Source organism: Pleuronectes platessa, chromosome 4 (assembly GCF_947347685.1).
Source record: "Pleuronectes platessa chromosome 4, fPlePla1.1, whole genome shotgun sequence".
NCBI lineage: Eukaryota > Metazoa > Chordata > Actinopteri > Pleuronectiformes > Pleuronectidae > Pleuronectes > Pleuronectes platessa.
The window spans coordinates 11693919-11701819 of record NC_070629.1 but is presented as its reverse complement, the minus strand read 5'-3'; positions in this window follow the sequence as shown (position 1 = coordinate 11701819).

The window sequence follows — 7901 nt, the reverse complement described above, 5'->3', positions numbered from 1 at the left end:
GGGGTGTCACGCCCGGCGTACACGCTCAACACGTTTCATTGTTCCGCGGCTTCTCGGACAGTTGTAGGTATATCTGGCCGACAATTCACACAATAACAGAGATGGTAGGGAAATTTATGCGTGGAATATAATTGTTCGTGGGGGCAGTGAAGCAGCATCATCCAATCTAGCAGCCACAAATAGCAACCTCTCAGCAAACATTTCATTACTGCTGACAAGTGTACGGTGGATTGTAATTGGAGATATCCCCTCATCTAAAAGCCCTCCTTACTTCACCGATCGCCTGCTCTCTAATACTCATCTTTTTTTTCATCATAAACTTCTTGGTGGGGTGCTTTGTGTCCCCAGATGATATCTCGCCGTCGTTAATTTAAATTCAAATTTTTGGTGTGTGAAGTTAATTAGTTGCGTAAGCCAATGGCTAGATAGGCCAGATTTGGAGATTGGATCTTTTGACTATGTGGCACTTTGCTGATGTGAGATACAAGGGGGCTGTTTTTTTTTAAATTTTGTATTAAACTGCAGCACTCACTAAGCATTAACTAATACCTGCTTCAGCAGATCAAGAGAGGCAACTCGAGGCTCACTTGGATGAGGTGTGCTGTTAACTTCTAGTGTCAGTGCAGGAGGGTCAAGTGATGATGAAGAAGAGGAGGAGGATGGTTTGTTTGTATCATCTGACCCTTATATTAATGCCATACTGTTGCTTGGAGATACAAACAGGCCGGGGGGGTCTTCTCACCCAGATGGCTGCAGAACAGCAGATGATCAGTCCACCAGGGGCTCGTGCATGACTTCACACTGTGTGTCTGGTACCTCCTGACTGTGGGGCAGCAGCGGAGGAGAGCCTCCCTCCTCCCACATGCAACTGAAGCCTCCTCCTCCTCCTCATCACAACCAGACAATGATCTCATGAAGACACACAGATTCCCCTTAGACCGGCTTCATACAGGCCTAACATGTTGAAAAACCATTATGGGAGAGCGTGGATATTATAGTGATACAATAAAATGATCAGTGGAGCCTTGCTGAAAAATAGGTTCATACCACATTTAGATTCAAGAAAATACAGGTTCTTTAATTTTCATTTGTTTAAAAGAGCTCATTAATCAACAGACAAAACCCTGTAAGTAAGCCAGAGTTGGCTGTATGAGCTCATTTTCATCTGTTGTACCTCGCTAGTATATAAAAAGAAACCTGAAGGAAAATACAGTGACCGATATAATATATATGGAAAATTCACCTGATAAAAACAAGCAAATGATTCTTTATAAATAACGTTATGAAATATATAATGTCAGATATACTACAAGTATAGTAATCCAAGTATCGATAATAATGTACAATAAGATAAATAGAGGTTCACAATCAGGTACCACAAAAAATACATAAACCTCCAAAAGAGCATTAATTGCATTATTGAAGTTGTTTTATCTTTACTCCAAGGATCTGTTGCTCTGTCCATGTTCATATTAATAACATAGTAAAACTGCAACATCTGAATAAACAACATTAGCGCTGCCTATACTATCTTACTATCTTTAGTACAAAGAGTGTGTTATACACTCAGTGTCCGGCAGATGGCAGACGCACCATTCCTGACGCCGCTGTGCAGAGCCGACGTGAGAGAGACAAAGAAGAACAGCAGAGGACCAGAGGGACCTGCAGTCTGGAGCCAGGTCTGTCCACTGGTTACTGTGCATTCACTGGACAGGAAAATTATTATTATTATTATGATCATTATAAGTAATATTGTTGGTAGTAGCTGTAGACATTAAACTTAAAGCTCAGGAAACACGTTAATAAAGTACACATTTTTTGTAATAATTACACTGTGAGGATGTTTGTTGTTGTGCACATTTCCTTGTGGCCTTTTTCCATTTTTTTTTAAAAGTGTTGAACAAGTGCATGTGTCCTGTTTCCTCAGCTCACGTGCACGTGGTACCAGCATGTTCCAGGTCCATGTATACTGCATGAACTCATCTGCACATAGTGGCGGGAAATCTCCACAAAGGACAATACAAACAACACAAGGCAGCAGCTCGTCAATTAAATTAAGTGTGTGTGTGTGTAGGGGTGGGGGTGGGGGGGGGTGTCAATATTAAAACTTAAAATGAAATAGCCGCGAGGATGCAGGCGCGGACGAGGAGATTAAAACTCAGAGGGACACCAGGACTCGGTGCCTGGAGGTGGTGATACTGTAAATATGATATCAATGCAAATAGTAAGAGAGGGCCCCCCCCCCCCCCCCCCACCCTCTCTCTGTCTCTCTAATAATCTAGATCGAAAAATCTACAACAACAAAAATCACAGACAAATGATTGTACGGGAGATTTGTGTCTAATTTTGTGTAACACAAGCGGAGCAGCTCTGGTTCAGTGTTGCTGCAGTGAGTCAATGTTAAACCACAGGAATACTCTGTATGATGAGACACTAACAACTGTCTTAGCTGCAGCCTCATCTCAGAGCACAGTGGACCTGATGCGTCCTCTTGCACTTTTACCGGGACATTAAACCAATGAGATTGGCTCTGAAACAGTAGCTGCTGGGACACAAGACAGTTTCCTGTTCTGCGCTCCACAAACCGAACTGCACGCGGGGGGGTGTCAATCACAGCACGTGCCTGTCAGGTGGCCGCTCCTTCCTCGTATTGTGCTTATAGCATAAAAAAGAAAAGAACAATTTTCGCAGGCTCGGCTAATCACCTGTGAGAGAAAGAGTGGGTGGTGACATCAAATTGAACCGTGGAAATGGAACAGGAATTAGATGCACTTAGCCATCACATGTTAATGGCAGCAATCAACAGCCAATTACCCGGCGTACTTGAGTACCTTGACAAGTGCAGGTGTACCCTGCAACTAACACGGGCCTCTTTCGCACATTTCCATAAATTCGACAATAAACTCCCTCCGTGATTGAGCGTGTGTGTTTCATTGAGGTTGCAATTAAGCAATATTGTTAGGGAAGTGCCAGGAGTGGATCGTAGGAGGGGGGGGCAAAATCCCTTAAGGGCAATAATAACATGTATTTTACCTGGATGCGTGTACATCGATAAAGTTGTAATGTGTTTATATTAAAATGACCTTTGTTGTAATTGCCCGGAGAGACGCCGGTGCTGCTTATGTGTTTGAATGTTGCTGAATCAATGTTCAGAGACGTGTTGGCAGGCGGCGTCTCTTTTGTGCGACTCGACAGGGCAGTGGCGTCCCCGGCTGGCATGGCCCTCACTGTGAACATGATCCAGGCTGAAGATCTGCTGCTGATGCTGATGATCTCTGTCACTGGGGTGGATTTCAGGACTCAGTTCTGGCTGCTGCCCTGATAAGTCTAGGAAACACACACACACACACATGACTGAGATGAACACATCAGCCGGGCGCTCCTTGCGAGGCCGGCATCCCGGTATGACCCACTTTCAATATTCTGTCCTAAAGCAACAGGTGACGGGCTTTTTTCCCCCGGATGTCATCTGTGTCGTTGGCCTCTGTTCAGCGGCGGCATTCAGGACCAAGGGAGAGCTGGCTGGCAATGTGCCCGATCTACAAGTGAGCTGTCCTATCATTGACATCAAGTAAGCCCAAGATGTCATGTCTTCATCTTGTGAGAGTTCAATCCCCCTTTCAGGATGGATCAAGCTCTCTGTCGCTGGAGAGAGGCTGTGCAGATAAGTGTAGCGGCTCATGCTTCCTCCTGGGAATGTCTACAAAATGACTGCAGGGATACGGGCATACGTAACACAGGCCGCTTTACTGGTGATCATGAGACGATAAATGGCACCATTGTGTGTGTGTGTGCTCCCTGTATCCAAACATCCCCACTTCCAACGTACAAACACAACCTGCTTGAGAGTTGAAGTGCGTATTATTGCACAAGTGTTGGCAGTTTGATTTTCTTCTGTGTGACCAGGCACAGACGTGTGTTTTGTATGAGCGCTGCGTGGCCTGGTACTCAGACTGAAGTCCATCTGCTGGATATCAGTGCAAGCTGCAGCTGAGCGCTGATCTGAGCCACTGGCCGACAGACTCCTCTCCACAGACTCTAAAGGTTACCAACAAGTGGACAAATACAGGGTCGATCAATAATCTGATTCAAACCCCAAAAAACTGAAATAATGATCATTATAATAATTATTATCTTTACAAGACATCATAAATAACCACATGAAAAAATTTGAATAAAAGCAAGTGTTACCCAGATCAGAATAGGAGACGAGGTTAGTTCGAACATTTTAAAAATAGCAAAGAATACATTATGCATGTAAGAGAACGGTGCAGCAAGTTACAACAAGTGAACTTAAACAAGAAATGTTCCAAATTAATAAATCATGTCCGAAGAGTTATGAAGAGGTGAATGCTTATCGAGTCCTCCCCTCTCTCTTCACATTTCATCAAACTAAATTATGCAACGCTGCGATATTCCAGCTTTCATCATAAACAGCTCAATCACAATCAGTAAACATAAACATTCACTACTCAGCGAGAGCAGATAAACACAATCAAAACAAACAAAGCATTTACACATGCTAGTTAGTGTTTTAATGTACCAACTCCCTAGTACAAGTATTCAGTGATACTAAAAGTAAAACCAAGGTTAGGATCAGGTGAAGAGGCAGGGACATCTAATAATACTTTATATATGAACACAAGAGGAACTGAAAGTAAAATCAAAGGTTAAAATCTGATTAGTGAGAGATAGAAATCTTTTTTTAGAAAATAAAACACTATATAACAATTATAAACTCATTGTCAAATCAACATCCTCGTTTTCATTGCTGTTGGTTAATAGTCTAATTTAAATAATGGCCAGTCAATGACTAATAGTGTCCTTTCAACATGAAGCAAACATTTTATAATATTAGATCTATTACAATAAGGGCATTGACAGTCCATTAGCTTTTAAGAATGATCTGTTCACCTGCTCCTCTTTCTCTTTCTCTTGTGTTTGCCTTGGAGCTACTTGACTTGTTCTACTTGACTCCTGAACCATTTTAATATCAGGCTGCCATGGGTTTCCTTCCTGTGAGCCCGTGTCTTCATATTTCTGTTTCTGCCCTCCCACAACCAGAGATAAAAACTGGAGTATGGAGGGAGCGTGCTGCTGCTCCTCTTTACCAGTGTATATTAAAACAGTTAGTGACCCTGTTAATGGACCTTTAAAAAACACCGCGCTGATGTGTGCAGACAGTGCAAATGTTGAGGCAATATTTTGGGAGTCACTTGAAGACGATATTTGTGCAAATATAAAATATACGAGCACCTGCATTCACTTGCAAAATGCAAAAATTTAGATTTTCTAAAATACTGCATCTTCACATTACTACACATGCAGAATATTATTTGAAATATTTTATTTACCCGGAATGAATTTCTCCACGCTGTCACTAATTTGCAAAGACACACAGTTTAACGTCAACGGGATTTGTATTGTAACACATTTGCGAATTAATTTCTACGGATGAACAATGTCAGAAAAATCAAAGAAATCCCTCTAATTCAACGTGCCAGCTCCGTTTGGTTTGGTGCTACGTGCAACAGCTAGTTAACAGTTCATATTAATCACTTCTGAAATGATATCAATAAAGCAGCCCGATGGAAAAATGGCAATTAAGCATTTATTGGGCCAACGTGATCCGTGTTGTCAGAGGTCATGTGCACGTGTCAATGGCAGTGTGTGTGCGTGTGTGTGTGTGCGTGTGTGTGTGTGTGTGTGTGTGTGTGTGTGTGTGTGTGGGTGTGTGCACATGCAGTCTGCGTGCCTGTGCATCTTAAGTCTGGTTCAACTTTTCCTCCATGACAAACGTGCCTCAGTAAAAGACGCAGCCCGTCTCTCTGCAGCAAACCTCTTTACGCTGTGTCTCCGTGTCACTGGCACCTCATCGCTTCCCCACAGAGGAGTCCACAATGCTATATATTAATTAAGGGTCTCAGGAACAATAATGGTGACAATAAAGACAGTCCTCCCTCTTTGTCCTCCGCGCTCTGCCATCACACCACATTAGGAGGCATGCGAGGGGAGATAGGGGAGGAGGAGGGGGAAGGAGGAGAGATAGAGCTCCTTCTCTCCGGAATGTAATCTCCCTGATGTTACATGGTGCAGCCTAAACTGATAAATTGCAGATTAAATGGCGGCCACACTCCACTTCACCCTGCAGCCGACGCCACACCCCCTTAGTTCCTCACATTTTTGCTATTCACTGCCTTCTTGGCCTGTCAATTCTGCCTAATCGTGAGAGGCACTAAAACACCAGGTCCTGACAGAGCCAGATCAAGAATGATGAACATCTCTCAATGGCAAAAGACTCACGCTCCTAACTCTACTCGAAGGCTCGCATCACTTATGCAGAAATCAGCGGCGTGCCAGCATCCAGGAATTATGCCTGCTGACAGGAGATGCACAAGGTGCGCATTGTGCGGCTGGAGCAGCCCTGACAAGTTAGAGTTCACTGCGGCGGTGGCGACCCCGAACACAAAGGATCCAGCGGCTTATTAATGGAGGAGCATCCATGTCAATAATCCCAGTTTTTGGGCTGTGTCCAGACTCGTGCATCTTTGCCACTACAAGTGACACACACACTTGGTTTTTACTAGCACAAAAAAAACACACAGTCGACACACACACACACACACACAGACTTCACCGCTCTCTCTGGAGTTATGGGCTGGAAAGCTTCCTTTTCCTATACAATGAATGGCAAGGCAGCTGGGGGGGGGGGGGGGGGGGGGGGGGGGGGTTGGAGATGAAAGGTGAATATAAATATCAATGTATACGTCTGAGCTTAATTATTTATGTGTTTGCTTAAAAACCCCTGCCGCCCGGGGGAGGTGGCGGGTGGGGGGGTGACCTAATCCATAAGCATGAATAAGAAGAAATAAGTCATTAAATTCATAACCGCATGTTGCTGATGTCGTCTATGGAAATATTTGTAATGTATATTCTAATTTTACTGAATAAATTAGGCAGAGATGCATTTCCATGTAAATTTATTCAAGGGGAAAAGGCAGAGGAGTGTGGGGGGTGCGGTAAGATCTGCCAGATTATGCATAATTGTAGTATTGTAGCCCTCATTTCTACATCTAGCTCCGTATTGCGTGGTCATTAAATTCTAAAATAATGGCAACCTCACAGCTTCTCCGTCCTAATTGCCCCTTCCATACAATTGCCTTCTCGAGACAATATGATGAAGTGTGCTGAAGGATGTGTTAATAAGACGCCGTCTCTAACCGGGGAGGACAACGCTTTGGAGTTGTACTCTCGGCGTGGATACACAGAGTGGAGTGACTTCACTCACTCCGCGCCTCTCGCTTGTTCACCTTTCTGCCGTTTGATGCCTTTGAGGTGGCAAACAACTGCTCCGAGTGTCGGCTCAGCCCTGACGTACCAGGAGGAAACTGGGATTTCAGCTTGTCTCCACTCATCTCAATGTGTGGAGAAATCAAAGAGGGGAAAAAAAGGCTCATTAATACAAATATGTGTATCTAATCCATTCAGTCGTTGGGGGGGGGGGGGGGGGGGCGGGGGGGGGGAGGTATTTTTATAATGAAATGCAACATGTTACCTAATTGCGCCTCTGCATTTAGGAGCCCAGTATACATTTCAAAGGAATATATGCATGAATTTCAAATGCAGTATCTCTCAATTGAGAGTAGCTGGGACTGAGAGGAAGGGAAGGAGAGATCAATCTTTGTGATGATGTGTGAAAAGGGCAAGCTCCTCGCCCAGCATCTACTTCTCCTCATTACCTTTCATTTGGCAACCGAAGCATCTTCCACTTGATTCAAAATAAGCAACTTGAAAAAACAGTGGGACGATGTTCTGCCGTCTGTAGTGGCCATAGCCGGAACCTGCGTGTCCTCATCTGTGTGTACCTGGAACCGCCCGCCTCAGACTGGGAGCTCGCACTT